This window comes from Anastrepha ludens, chromosome 3, assembly GCF_028408465.1.
Source record: "Anastrepha ludens isolate Willacy chromosome 3, idAnaLude1.1, whole genome shotgun sequence".
NCBI lineage: Eukaryota > Metazoa > Arthropoda > Insecta > Diptera > Tephritidae > Anastrepha > Anastrepha ludens.
In genome coordinates this window covers 86747532-86763844 of record NC_071499.1, presented here as the reverse complement: position 1 = coordinate 86763844, position 16313 = coordinate 86747532, and the positions used below count along the sequence as shown (strand labels likewise).

The window sequence follows — 16313 nt, the reverse complement described above, 5'->3', positions numbered from 1 at the left end:
TAAAGACTTAGGCGTTATTTTCGACTCTAAGCTGAATTTCACCAGCCATGTTAACCACGTCATAAGACGATCATATGCGATGCTAGCATTCGTTCGCCGAAATTGTTCTGCATTTACCAACCCACACACTCTCAAAACATTGTATTGTGCTTTTGTTAGATCAAGATTAGAGTATGCCGCTATTATTTGGAGACCGTACCAAATAGGTCTGTCTAATCGGATTGAGAGAGTGCAGAAAGTCTTTCTTCGTTTTGCGCTCCGATCTTTAAACTTTTCTGAACCTGTACCATCGTACCGCTCTCGATGTTTACTAATTGACTTAAAACCACTTGATAGCAGACGGTCTATTCTATCGTGCTCATTTATTATTCGTATTATTTCTGGATCTATTGATTGTCCTTCCCTCTTAAGTAAAATTCAATTTAATATACCCAATATGAGGCTCCGACAGTACGAAACCTTTAAAATTGGCTTCTCGAGAACCAACTATGGGATGAATGCTCCGATTCCTAGGGCATGTTCAGATTTAAATATGTTTTTCAATTCTTCTGGTGCTGATTTTACATGGCCGTATGGCATCTTAGTCAATCATCTTAAATCGTTCTTTTCTTAGTAACTAATAAACTATTGTACATTAGCTTAATATAGTCTGTAAGAATGTATCCATTCAAAGACAATAAATAAATAAATAAATAAATAAATAAATCAGTCCAGAAATATTTGGAGGGACTGATTTCGGAAATCTTGCCCCACTCACCGTATTACCCAGACATTGCACCTTCGGATTACCATCTGTTCCGATCAATGCAGTCAGCCCTTATTAGAGAGCGGTTCACTTCTTACGAGAGCATCGCAAACTGGCTCAATGAATGGATCAAGTCAAAAGAACTCAGATTTTCCGTATGCTGCCTGAAAGATGGAGAAAAGTTGTAGCTTCCAATGGCACGTACTTCACATAATATCATGTAACTTTCGCTAAGAAAGGACAGAAACTTATTCCCATACCCAATAACAAATAGTTTGTTATCACTGTGCCGGTTTTAAACTTAAGTTATTTAATGTTTATACTTATGAAGCATTTCTAGCCTAGACAAAGCTATCTACATCCTTACTGTTGTACGTGCTTGAGTACCTTCTCATTCGCGATGAAAATAAAATTGCAACCTTGAAGTGAAGTGGGTAAAACAATTTTAAGCACTCCGCTGATACTCTTTAGCCAATTGAAATGTTAACTTGCTGATAACTGTACACTTATTTGCTTTTACTTGCATTCCCACCTATGCATCTGCGTATGCTTTATATCAAATGGTAGTAAAACAACTTGACAACTCAGAGTGTTTACGAATAAAGTCCAATACTAATTTCCGTTATTATTATTTCATACACTAATTAGCAGATTAAAAAAAAAATAATAAAAAATTTAGCGCGCATTATAAGATATTTCATTCATTTAGCAAAGCAGCTGCAAATCAGCGTATTTTTCAAAAGATTTGTGAGGGGAATATCCATTTTGCACAGCTGTTTAAAATTCATCTAATAAAAGCCTCCTTTACTTTATTAGCAAATATAATTCAAATAAATAAATATCTCTGTTGCAAGGCATTTCAGCGCTCAGCTGCACAAAATTTTTCGCTTAAACTTGCTAAAACATTTGATCGCTTTGAAGTTTCGAATTTTTGTCTGTTACTAACGCTTTTCGTTAGTGCAATTAACACTTGCCATTTTATAAATAGTTCCACGTCACTGCAAACCTCATTCTTATTCTTAAAAAATATTTACCTAATTATTTAATAACCAACTGCGAAAAAGCTAATAATAGTAGACTCTTTGCACGTACTCATGGAGTTTAAGAAAATACACTATCATAATTTTAAGAGCATGTCTTCATACACAATACAAAAAACTTGATTAATTTGCCAATAAAAATCTACTCTTATATTTAGTGAGGCGTATCTACATATGAATGTATAAGGACAAATGTGGTGGGGCAAAATTAATCGCCCTATCGGAAGATTTATAATTTATGCAAATGGCTTCGTGCATCAATCATATTTGACATTTGTGAACTAGACAGCTGCAGTATACAAACAGACAAGCAATCTTAAAGGCCAAAATAAAGATTTCCATCACTATTTTTTATTTAGTTATTCAAAAACAAAACTGTCACTATTTTTTATTTAGTAAAAAAGTTATTCAAAAACAAAACTGGATGATTAATTTTGTGCCACCTTGTTATATATTTATGTAATTTTTTTTGTAATAAGCTACCTCAGCTTGGAAAATATTACTAAAGAGAAAGGATTGCAATTTTCATCTTGGAAAATGTTCATACCTTCATCATTCAAAGCGTGCCACTCATTTCCTTGCAATACAAATTGCACTGCTCCACGATTGCAAGAATCACAATGGATTCAGTTCTTCCTTGAAATGCTCAAATGAAAGCCTCAGTTCTGAGTGCAGCTTAACACGTTGAGTGTCATGCTGTATTTTTGTAGCACACCTAACACTTTCTGGGATACAAACTTTTTTTTTTTTTTGGTTTTTAGAGTATCCTGATATTTGATTACAATTTTGCTCCAGTATCCATAATGCTGTGATAATTTGAATGAATCCAGTTCTGCCATGCAGACATACAAAAATCCCTGCTTAGATTCTAGTGTAGATTTTCGTTAAATCCGCTTAAGGGGGGGGGGGGGGGGGGGGGGTAGGGTTTAGCGCTAAAAAAAAAACACTTTTTTTTTGAATTTTTTACAGAAATATGGCTTAAGATACTTTAATAAAATCAGTTGCATGTTATTGTACATCTTTTCAATAAGTTTTTAAAAAATATTAATAATAAAATATTGACAAATAAGCCCATGACAGAGTTTTTTTGGAGATATGTTTTTCGAGAGGTGCTCTGCGGTGCCAATCGGCATTCGTCGTAGAATCATCTGAAACTAAAAAAGTCGAATTTTTCAGTTAAAGTATGACGTAATGCTCTCCCCTACATTAATAAAATTTTTTTTTTTTTCATTTTTGTAGTTTTGGTGGCAAAAAAACGTAAAACGAGCATTTTTGGCGAAAAATTTCGCCATATTTGTAAGTGAAAAACAACCTTAAAAAAAAAAAATAAAAAAAAACAGTGTAGGGGGGAGGTATTTTTGATTTAGAAAACGTGTGCCAAATTTGAAAAGAATCGGTTGAATAGTTTCGGAGTTGTGATTGGCACCGACTTTTAAGAAGTCGTTTCGGGAAAAACGCGTTTGAAAAAATGACTCTGAGAAATTATCGATGCTCCGCATTCGAGGTAGAGTGCCTACAAAGGCTATAACTTTGAGAGTTCTGCTCCGATCCACTTAAAATTTTGACACAACATTCTTGAAATGATTTACTATAAGATGAGTGAAGAAAAAAAATTTCGATTTTGTGACCCTACCCCCCCCTTAACAGTCAATGTATGAAGGCCAGGTCACAAAGTTCTTTAAAAAGTGAGTTAAATTTGCACGAAATTAATATTTATATTTAAAAATATGTATATATTTTGTGATTTCTACGAGGTTATAAGTCAATACATAACTGCATTCGCTTGAACCAAGTTTCAAACCACTTAGAAGTGAATACCTCCAACTCGAGCTGTTTGAAGGTTCAAGAACTTCTTCAGGTGTTGAAAAATGTAGACCACGCATTTTATGTTTGATTTGTGGGAGCAAAAAGAAATCATTAGCTGTAAGGCGGATGGCCCATTAACTCTATATTTTGAAGTCTCAAAAACTCTCTTGTGTGAGCCGGTATGTAAGAGCTCACATATTGTTGGTGATGGATGATTCGTTCGCGGCAGTTAGTTTTCCTTAATTCTCATAAAACTTCTGGCAAACAAACTCAGATTTGACTGTTTTAAATTTCTCTGGTAATACAGTTGAGTCTTGCTGTGCTCAAATCAAATACATTAAGTATACTTTTTCACAACATACAAAAACACTTCCAATTTCTACTTCTTATTGATTGGCGCGATAACCGCTTATACGATTTTGGGCAGAGTTTAATAAAGCCAGTCGTTTCTTTCTCGTGCTAACCGACGAGTTGGGCACGACAAGTGAAGTCAACTCCTTCTCCACTTGGTCTTTCCAACGCAGAGGAGATCTTCCTCTTCTTCTGCTACAACCAGCTGGTACCGCATCGAATTCTTTCAGAGCCGGAGCGGTTGTAACCATTCGGACGACATGACCCAGCCAACGAAGCCGCTGAATCTTTATTCGCTGCGCTCTGTCTATGCCGTCCTAAAAGTCATACAAATCATAATTTCATCGCCTACGATACTCGCCGTCACCAACATTGAAAAATACATAAATCTTCCGAAGAATCTTTCTCTCAATCCCTCCAAGGGACATCTCATCGGATATTGTTTTCGCCCAAGCTTCTACGCCACACGGGTATGATTAGAGGGATAGGGATAAACTGGATTAAATGTTTTTTCGTGGATTTTTTACGAAAAGTGTGTCCGCGCGACACTTGTGAGTTGTTGAGTGGGGAGCTTGCTTTAGAGGCTTCAAAAAATCGATTTTTTCGTGGATTTTTTTGCGAAGGAAAGAAATATTCGATTGAAACGAAACTTTTTCGTTTTATTGTTATATATTTCAACAGTATTCTCAAATTTTTTTATTTAAATATATGTCATATTATGCCTGGTACAAGCAATTTGCCGAAGCGCCTCGAGTGTACATGTGTCGTGCGGCGGGAAAGATGCAGGTCGCAATTTTCATCTCAAACCAAAAACTCAAAAGTTTTTTATTTCGGTATAGTATAACTTCTAGTTAAACCAAGAAAACTAAACAAAAAGTGAGAAGTTCAACAATTTTTCGCTAATTAAACAAAAAATTAATTTTTTTGGAAAAACAAATTCACTTTAGATTGTTTAAAAAGTGGGTTAATCATGACTTTCTTAAGGGCTTTTAGGTTCAGCTTGAAGAGAATTTAATTCCGAGTACAATCAATGTTATCTCGTTCCTATAGGAAGATTAACTTTTTCCCTAAATTTCCCGCCAATTAGGAAAAATCTCAAAAATAAAAAACGCACTTCGAGCGATCCGGCCGCTCATATATGTACCTGCTCGACGCTTGCTCACAATTTCTTCTGTAACTCCGAAAATAATTTGAATTTGCTTCTGAAATTTCGAGGACACATTCTTGGATAGTTTGGGAAGACATTTATGCAAAAAAAAAACAAAAATCGATTTTTTGAAGCCTCTAAAGCAGGCTCCCCCCTTAAGGGTTAAAGTTAATTGAATTTCCTGCAGGAATATTTCAAATATACAGATTCAATTCTTTTAAGAATACTAAAACCCCACACTTGTAATAAACACAACAAAATTTGCAATAAACACTTGAAAAATACATAAATGCATACACACATACATGCATATTTACGTAGGTATGAATATCTCCCATGTGCACTCACAACTACTTACATATCCAAATAACGCTAAGAAACGTTAAGAAAATATAATGTTCAATGTCAAGTGAGATTTTTATTTCATTACTATTTTGCAATCATGACATTGTGATTGGAAATACGTATGTATGTGCATACTCCCCTTCCAATATTTGAGACAGCAGTCAATGAGCAACACAAGGAATACACTTGTTTGTATGTGTGAGGTATTAACAAAGTATGTATGTATGAACTTATAATAATGTCATCGATTTTGGTGCATCAGCAGGTTATAAAAAATATGTATGTATATTAGTATGTGCGCAAGGTTGTACGACTATATGGAAGTGCTTGACAAATATAATAAAAAGTGAATTTGTAAAATTTCCAAGGCCAACAAAGCCGGCAAACAAAACCGAAATGAATTACACAACATGCCTGCTGGCAGATAATTTCCTCTCCTGTCTATTCGCTGACACACATACATACATACTATTTATATGTTTGTATAGATATGTGCATGAACGTGTTCACACAATAGACGCGATATTATGCCTTTTACTTACAGTTGACTGCCTTTTTCTGCCATATCTGCTGTTGAGGATCACAATACCAAAGTATTTACGGGAAAAGTTAGTTGTGAAAAGTGCATACATACATCCATATGGAATAAACATATGTATGTGTGTACGATGTTCATAAAAGTTTTCACCAGTATGAGTTTCTAATATATGTAAGTGCTTAAGTATGCGTGTAGTCAGGAATGTATATCGTATGTCATCGAAATTGGGACATTTTCCACATACTTTAGTTGCCTCCTACGCATTTTAGTTTATACGAATGTATATAAATTCACTGCAGTAGGCGTAGTGGCTAGTTGCTAGTTGCACACTAGCCCCCCTACCCATTACGGACATCAAATTGGTGCAAACCGAAGCCGAATTAGAATTTCTCGCACAGCTCAGATCTCACGGGAAGTGAACACATTTTTGGTCTGATTTGGCTGATATGCAGAATATTTAAATATTACTTAAACGAAGCGAAAAAACTTAGCAAAATATTTACTCACTAGGCAGCAATGGGTATGGAAAAAATAACTCCGCAAAACAATACCCGCTAAGGGACGTGGCAATTGATATATAATATTCGTAAAATAAATTTTTACCTGATCCAATTTCGCTCATACTTGTATTAAGAATAACTGTTAGAAATAAATATTAAAGGTCATATTTCCGAAAAAAAGTTTTTACGCCATATTTGCGCTGAATGTAGTATTTGAAGAATACTCGTAAATAACTCGTAGAAAATATGCTCTCAGACTAAGAGAAATCGGCCTACTCAGAACGAACTAAAGAGGACACTCCTCAATTTTAGAACAATTCCCCTGCATTCCCAGCACAACGGATTTCTCTAGGGCCAAGGACATAAATTTTAAAAAATCCTTTGTTACAGTATTTCCTTCTAAAGAGGATTGGGATAACGGGCTTATTGTGAAGATAAATGACTTAAACATCTACACAGATGGCTCAAAACTGGACAACAAAGTAGGTGGAGGGGTATACTCCGACAAACTCGGAGTATGCCAATCATTTCGCTTACCTGATCATTGCAGTGTATTTCAGGCGGAAGACACTGTCATAAAAGAGGGACTTAAAGAAATAAAAACGAGAGTAATATCCACAAATGAAGTCTTCATTTACTCGGACAGTCAAGCAGCAATCAAAAACGCACTCGTCAAAAACAGTTCTAGAATGTTTTAAACTACTAGATGACGTATCTAAGTGCTACAAGGTGCACCTTATCTGGGTACCAGGCCACAGGAACATTGCAGGAAACTGTAAGGCGGATGAACTTGCAAGAACCGGTACAACGCTCGATCTCGAACCGAATAAGGCGCTGATACCCATGCCCATAGCCACTTGTAAATTACTTATAGACAGGGAAACCATCAAAAAGGTAAATACAAGCTGGCAAAACCTCACAACATGCGAACTAAGCAGACAGACATGGCCGAACTGGAACAGCGCTCGATCGAAGATCTTGCTAAGATTCAACAGAGAATCTATAAGAAAAATGATAGGTGTATTAACTGGTCATTTTTTAATAGGCAGCTACGCTAGAAGGTTTGGATTTCTGTAGAAGCTGTCTTAATACAGAAGAAGAGGAAACAGTCAGACACCTTTTATGTGAGTGTGAAAGCCTAGCTATGAGAAGGCTGCGCACTCTTGATACAGCATTTTTAACCGATGTAGCGGACATAGCCTATCTAAAACTAACGAAGCTCTGCTCGTTTATTAAAGCAACCGGATGGTTTGAAAAGGAACACGTAGAGTAAGGATAAGCTCCAGTGGTATCACAATGGACCTGCGGAACCTACCTACCTACCTATGCTTTTTTAAATTACTAAGAACCTAAATATCAAATTAAAAGCCATTGCTTACTACAAAACTGCTTGAAATAAAACTAGATTGTAGACATTGATTGAAAATGTTCACAAACGCAAGTCAACGGAAGTGGTTATACTAAGATCAAAGGTTGCTCAGGAATACCGGGACATGGAGATATTGTAGGAAATTGCAAGGCCGATGAGCTAGTCTGAAAGGATACAAACCTTCTACTGCTTGAAAACAGAGGCAATATTAGAACCCCTATACCAACTGGCAAATTCAGAATAACAAATAATATTCTCCAGGAGGTCAATAAGTCAAGGAGAGAAGAATAAACTTGTGTTACAAACAGGCTAATTTGGCCGCAGATGGATAAGAAAAGGTCAGGAGAATTCTCAAGAGAGAACATCTTAAGGTCGTGGCCTGTGTTACCGGTCATTGGCTGTTAGGTAGAACCTCTTTTAGGCTTGGAGTATTTGCCCTTCCTTGAAGAGACAAGAAAGAGGAATAATCCGTAGAACACTTCCTATGTAGTTGTACAGCCTTAGCTAGAAGTAGAGCAAAGTTGTTAGGAAAACAATTTTTGTCTTTTCATAAAAGCGTCGAAATAATTCCATGAGGTTATGCTGCTACATAGTGGTACCACAACAGACATACATAGTCTAAGTGAATTATCTATTCTAAACCGACTGCTACAAAAACCTAACCTAACCTAAGACTAATAACAAGTAAATATAAAATAATAATTAAAAAAAATTTATTTAAAAAATTTTTAAATTATCAAATAATTTCTTCTAGTCCCACATAGAAGTTATAGTGAAAAATTGTGACGGCGAATTTTTAATAATAGTAGACGATTTATAAGACATAAAAATATTAAATAAAATAAATAAAGATTTAAACGAAAAAAGTGGGGTTGATCACCTAAGTCACTGTAATACTAACCGAATCTGCTGCATAATGCACCACTTAAAATAGACTCGAAAATCCATCATAAAAATTAAGCGCGAGCCAATACCCTCGCAATTTGAGTACACGTTTCGGGCTGGTCTAACCTCAATTGGATTTACCACAGGGTAAATAACTGTACTTGTATATCAACTAACATGCACATTTCATGCTAAATGAACTTTTGCTGCCAAGAAAATTTCACACACAAATGTAAAACAAAGAAAAAAATTGAAAGCTACAAAGTTGTTGGCTTTTTTATTACTTTTCTTCAAAAAAATTTAAGTCTAAAACGTTGACCTCGTTGGTGCCAGATGGAAAACAGAAATAGTGATTGTATTATACTTTAAATCTCAAAATCCAAATCACAAGAGACAAAATCTTCGAAATCAGATTCTCCAACATAAAATCTTCAATCGAGGCGATTGGATTCCCATTCCCAACACGAGGATTTCGACTATTTGAACTATTTAGTTTTTTAACCTAATCAGATTAAATTGCAGAGAAAATATTTTTATTTTTTTATTTTTAAAAGCTTACATGACAATAAAATTATAAGTAAACTCAAGCAAACGCAGCGCTAGCAGCAGAGGCTTTCGGCTGGCTGGTGATGTGTGTTAGATCAGATACGACGGAGTAGGTCGGTGACCTTCAGAAATTTGTAAATTTTTGTAATGTCATCTTCAGTGGCTTCTTTTAAGAGTAGAAGAGGATCTGTGTTGCTGAAGTGGTGATGCTTTGAAGCAAATTCAGGGGCGGGATACCAGTAGATGATGCACACTGACTGTGCCTTGGCAGAAGGGGCAGATGTTGGATGTATGTATTGGATGATGGATAGGCAGGTTTTGTACGTTTGGGGTTAATATTCGAATAATGGTGTTTATAATACGACCATTCACGAAGTAACTTAGTTTGCCTCTGTTCATGAATAAGTCGGTATATGTCGCTGGGTAGGATGACTTCTGATGTGACTGTTGGTGTAATGGAAATGTCCTTGGCAATTGTATCTGCCAGTGTGTTACCCTGGATGCCGGAGTGCCCAGGTATCCACATAATTTTGATGCTACTACGATGGGTAACACAGGCCGACAAAATTTAACCAACATTCAGACCCAGAAACCAGACTATATATTTCCGAAGGTTTATGATGTGCTGAATCCAAATCTGGCCTCAGAATTGCTCTATCAGCTCTGGTTTTCGAGATATCCTAACCTAAAAGTGCAAAAAACCCCATATTTGCCCATATTTGAGGTTATGTAGCCTTGCAGATGTTTTCTTTCACCAAAATTAAAGGATGGTATCTTTAAATACAATCCTTCTTTTTTCAAATGGCGTTTTGTTTGCTCAACTATCATTTTTTTTCGCAGAGATATCGCATTTTGAAATTTTCATGTTTCGAAATTTTCCTTGAATTGAGTCTTATTTTTCTTAAAATTTTGTCTCACACCATAAGTGTGCTGACTCACCACATCCCTACACTATCTAACCTTTGGGTACCGAGTCACACACAGCCCTAACCCCTAGAAACCACCCCTATCATACCGCGAGCAGGCTAACCCACATAACCGCAAGCAGGCTTTCCCACAAACTCCAAATTTACATACTATTAATCCATATATTTCAGGCCCTCAAACCCAAGAAAATTAGTAAGCGACTATATCATGTCTATGTTATCTTAATCGATTTTCAGGTGTAGGAAAATTTCGAAACATGAAAATTTCAAAATGCGATATCTCTGCGAAAAAAAATGATAGTTGAGCAAACAAAACGCCATTTGAAAAAAGAAGAATTGTATTTAAAGATGCCATCCTTTAATTTTGGTGAAAGAAAACATCTGCAAGGCTACATAACCTCAAATATGGGCAAAAATGGGGTTTTTTGCACTTTTAGGTTAGGATATCTCGAAAACCAGAGCTGATAGAGCAATTCTGAGGCCAGATTTGGATTCAGCGCATCATAAACCTTCGGAAATATATAGTCTGGTTTCTGGGTCTGAATGTTGGTTAAATTTTGTCGGCCTAGTTCCATTAAACACGAAAGATACGATTATCGTAAAAACTCAAACTAATAAATTAATTTTAGTTATCAATCCGAATTTTGCATGGACAGAGAAGCAGATATTAGTTTAAATTATTTCGGATACTTTTCCTTGTAGACTAGTGTAATTAGTAAGTTCAAAATACAGTCGACGATTTTGTTTGATTTTTTGTGGTTTTGGATGGCTTGGAAGCAGGACAAACTGTCGGAGCAAATTATATGTTTACCCTTACTTTTGACGCACTATTGAACGGCTTGTAATATAGCGGTTACTTCAGCGGGGAAAATCGAGCAGAATAAAAATAGAAGGCCGTAGGCGAAAACTTCCTGATTTTCCTTTATCACTGCGTAAGAAGTGTGAGAACCTTTTGACCCGTCAGTAAAAACCAATTGCCACCCGTTAAATTTATAATCTGCGATGGATTCAGAGAACTTGGCCCTGGAAACGGCGTTTGGAGTATTATCTTTCCGCAAATTAGCTAGGTCGTTGGTAAAGGATTTTTGGCTCACCGCCCACGGTGGGTGATTAGTGTACCGCAGAGTGTGTGGTTTAGAGGACAGTTCCGCATGTTTAGCAAATAAGACGCAGGTGTGTATTGATGAGAGTATTTTAAGTGTAGATACGTGTGAGGTTGCAGACCGAAAGTCTTTGCCAATAAGAAGATTGAGGCTTAGAGTAAGCTTTGGATAGAGCCTGAATATTTTGTCCTCCATGTTGTCGTATAGAGATGGAAGGCCCGATTCGGCAAGAATTCGACATATAAAGGAATGGCAGGCAATGGTAAACCTCTTCTGCCGTTCGGAGTCGGCTTAAAATGGAACATACAGTTTTTGCCATTTGTCCATTTGTTGAACAACATCAAGACGCACACCACAAATAGGAGGAGCAATTCGGTCAAACACCTAAGAGAAGTGTACGCTCCAATTATTTATTTTATTTTCTTTATTTTATTTTTAATCAAGCTTCTCAAAATTTTAATCGGTTGAACCATAACTTTTCTAACTCTACGGAAGTGGACCAAACAATTTTTGAAGACACACCGGACTGCATATTTTGAACATTAGTTTGTACTAAATAATACCATTTATTTTCCCAGCTTCTTAATGATTTTATAAAGACCACAGGTTTTTGTCCCGATGTCTTTGTTGTTGTTGTTGTTTTACCAGTAACAGTACCGATGTCTTTGAATTTGTTGTTGTTGTAGCTGCATAAACATTCCCCATCCTTGGCCGGATATAAATCCGGGTCGTTTCGGTAACGTAGAACCGACTGTCGTGCCTTCGAAGTCTTCGATGATAAGTCTCAATAGAAATTTGAGTGAGTTCAATATTTTATTTTATAAAATCTCCTACACCTCAAAAATTAGGATGGTATTTCGATGGCTTGTCTTATTTTTTGCGGTTATATAATTCTGCTTAAGCCAATGCTTAATTTATTAACTTTACGTCAAAATATCTTGACGAGGAAGAAACGACAAGGAAAGACTCGCCTCCAAACGATTTTCCCGAAGTGAAATATCACGTGATTTTTTAGGAGCTATAGGAAAGTTTTTCAAAAAAAAGTCACGTAAAATTCAGAAAAATGCATGCAATTTTTATTTAAATCGATAGTACAGTCCATATAATTTAATGCCTGAAGATTATTTCATGCAAATGTTGACCACGGCTGCGCTTCAAATGGTCCATCCGCTTAGTCTAATTTTGGCATACTCTGTTTCGGCCGGTATCTCATATATGCTTTAATGTTGTCTTCCAATACGTTAATTGAAGCAGGCTTGTCTGGATAGACATGAGCTTTAACATAGCCCCACAATAATCTAAAGGCGTTATATCGCACGATCTGGGTGGCCAATTGACAGGTCCCGAACGTGAAATAAAATGTTCACCGAACTCGCCTCTCACCAAGTCCATTGTTACGCGTGCTGTGTGGCATGTGGCACCGTCTTGCTGAAACCACATGTCATGCAAGTCAAGCTCTTGCATTTTGGGCAAAAAAAAGTTGGATATCATTTCACGGTAGCGCTCACCATTCACAGTTACGTTACGATTCGCAGCATCTTTGAAGAAGTACGGTCTAATGATACCTCCAGCCCATAAACCGCACCAATCTGTGACCTTTTCTGGATATATTGGTAGCTCTTGCAATTCTTCTGGCTGATCTTCACTCCAAAATCGACAATTATGCTTATTTACGTACCCATTGATCCAAAAATGAGCTTCGTCCCTGAACACAATTTTTCGATGAAAAAGTGGTTCTTCGGTCAACTTAATCTTTCTTAACAGAAAACGCATTTTTATAATAAAATTCAATGATTGGCAAGCGTTGTTCGTTTGTAAGACGATTCATGGTAAATTATAGACCAAACTGAAGATGTTTGACAGTGAAACAAACAAAGATAAAATATATAATATATTCATGTATATTTTCCCCGTGGTTCCTAAGAGGAACATAGGGCCTCAACAAATAGATTATGAAATACTTTTTCTCAAAATCCTTAACTGTTTTTGCCCGAATGTAAATGAATATTTTCTTTCGTAGCTAAGAAAAGAAGTTGGAGAGCTTGAGAGATCTCCAGTACTTTAGGCCAAAGTGCTTTTGAGATAGCAGACGATAAGAAAATTTGCCTTGCGCTTTTTAAAGAAAAAAATTGTGCAGTTTCCCTTTAACTATGGTCAAGGAGACACCGATGTCTGTCGTTCCCGGTTCAACGTAACCGGAACGTTCCGGATTCATATCCGGCTAAGGGCTGTCACTTTCGCAGCATTCCTCGTATATGCATGGGGAATGTTTATGCAAGAACAACCATTTCCTGGCAAGCTCATCGGCAATTTCATTTTGCTCTATGTCCCTATGCCCTGGAGCACAGAACGCCTGGTTGTACTTTGTAGATACTTTCTTAATTTCGTATGCACATTCGTATGGTATCATTAAACTTTTGTATAGATATTTTACTTTTAGTTAAGATTTAAATCTTAGTAATATATTTTGCTATAATTTAAATCTTAAGATTTAAATCTTAAGTAAATACTTAACATATAAAGTACTAAATAATTATGAATTTGGTGATGAGGATAATGGTCTTGAGGATTTTTAATTTAAAGATTTTGAATTTGGCGAATATGGTTTTTGAATATATTTTAATGCGGATTCTGTGTTTGCGTCTCATTATGGAGATTTCGTGGCTCTCCAGTAAAAGAAGCAGTAAGTGAACACCAACAAAAGCAAGCTATACAGTTACTCATGCGTGACTTTCGTCTTGTATCTAAAAAGTTTTTACATAAGGTTTTACTATATATACGAGTATGAATGTACATATGCATATTGTATATTATATCGCGGTATGCAGCGAGAAAACAACCACTTTTAAAAATAAAATTGCGTGCGATTTAAAAATAAAACACCGCTGCATAATCGGGAGCAAAGTCACTTCGTCGTTGGCTTGCGGTCATTTGGCAACGTTGAAGAATTAATTTTGCCGCAACGACTTGTTGCGCCGTCTTTTGCCTTTTTTGCTTTGCTGCAATGCACAAATGTATTTTCGTAACTGTTGCCCACAAATTCATTCAGTTGCACCGAACGAAACAACGATATTGAATTGGCAACAATTCAGAAATTAGATTGTGAATTTATTTATATTCGAAAGCTAGGGAGAGGCGTGCAAAAAATGTGCGGACGGCGGCAATTATAACTATTTATATACATATTAACAAATAACAATGCATGTACTTGTATTTATTTTCATTTTCATTCGCTTTTCGGCCATTATTTTCGTTTGTTTGTTTTGCTTGTATTTTGCTCTAATTTTTCGCTCGCCTTTTTAATTCTGTAAGCACTTGCTTTGTTTATGTTTAATTTAAAGGCTTATGTGCATCTGTTCTTGTTTTTTTTTAACTGTTTAACGACTACCTCTTTCTCTTCAGCTTAGCGTGTGCGACTGGTCATCGAACTTGTTTCACTGTTATATTCCAGCATAAAAGTTATGTGCATGTATGCGCGTGTATGCGCCCTGCAGGGAAAATTACTACTTGTTCACTTTTCAGCTCAACAAGTTCGTGTTCTTTTTTTCATGTCAGCAAGTAATATTTTTAACACGGCGATATCCTATGGAATATCTATTGTGCGCTTATAAAAAAAAAAAAAATAAATAATTGGCGCGGACACTTCTGTTAGGTGTTTGGCCGAGCTCCTCCTCCTATTTGTGGTGTGCGTGTAGATGTTGTTCCACAAATGGAGGGACCTACAGTTTCAAGCCGATTCCGAACGGCAGATATTTTTATGAGGAGATTTTTCATGGCAGAAATACACTCGGAGGTTTGCCATTGCCTGCCGAGGGGCGACCGCTATCAGAAAAATGTTTTTATTAATTTTGCTTTCACCGAGATTCGAACCGACGTCTCTCTGTGAATTCCGAATGGTAATCACGCACCAACCCATTCGGCTACGGCGGCCGCGCTTATGCATTAGCAAAATTGCAGTAAATACTAGCCAAAAACAATTTTAGTCCAATTTATTTCTAAAATATTCAGTTTGAGACCAGTTAAAATATACAAAAACAACCATTCCACTTCAAAAAATTAATTTCAAATATTTAATTAATTGCTATCGCGCCATTCACTGGGCGCATAGTGCCAGAATAAATGGTTTCCATTAATTTCGGTTCTCAGCTTTTGCGTTAACTTGTACCCAAGTCAGATTTTTGTCTAAAAGCTTAAGTTCAACTAAACAGCTCTGCTGACTTCGTGAACTGGTCGAGTATGTTTTATCCAGCGCCATTTTCTTTCCCAAATCTCCCTCTATTGAGTAGATCCGCATTTGCAGGCCACCAGATACGAATAATTCGGCGAAGACAGCGGTTCTCAAACGTTTGAATTTTGTTTGTTACTTCGTTGGCTACTAGCCAAGTTTGACAGCCATAGAGCAGGGCGGATTTAATTAATTAATAATTTATATTTCATGTTAAAACTATATACGGAATATGTTTTTTTCTTAAAATTAAATGAAATTTCTTTCAGGCATTGTAATTGGTTAAACATTTAAAAATTGGTTCAAGCTTGCACTATAAGTAATTCTCAACAAATTAAAACAAGTTCTTTAAAAAAACGAATAAAGAAATACAACTTAAAGTATTCACATTAAAGTGAATAAATTTCATGCAAATGTTAATTATTGTTGCATTTGTTTGGTACACTTGGGTGTAGTGTTTTACAAATAAATGTAGTCATCAATATATACTTTTACATAATTGTCTAATCATTGTGATGAGTTGCTGCCCCATAGACGAGTCCTAAATTTGCTTATCTAAAAAAACCAACTAATTTGCCGACTAACTGCTATTATTCTACTATACTTCCTGCTGGCAGTATTCTAGTCATTGACGAACTGGTATTTCTTTACTAATTTAGCTCTTTCCTGCAGGGTATGCATATATCGGTATCTTTATGTGTGAGTCTGAATACTAATCACTTATATGCAAACTTTTATTTTATCAAATGTATTTATTGCGCGTTTTCAATTTTCGTCTGAAGGTTGC

At 36.1% G+C, this 16313-nt stretch overlaps 1 protein-coding gene across 7 annotated transcripts in view; it reads left to right on the top strand.

The window, feature by feature from the left end:
* Positions 1-16313, top strand: part of LOC128858379 (uncharacterized) — a 98908-nt gene that overhangs the window by 35259 nt on the left and 47336 nt on the right. The gene's annotated exons all lie outside the window — the stretch shown is intronic.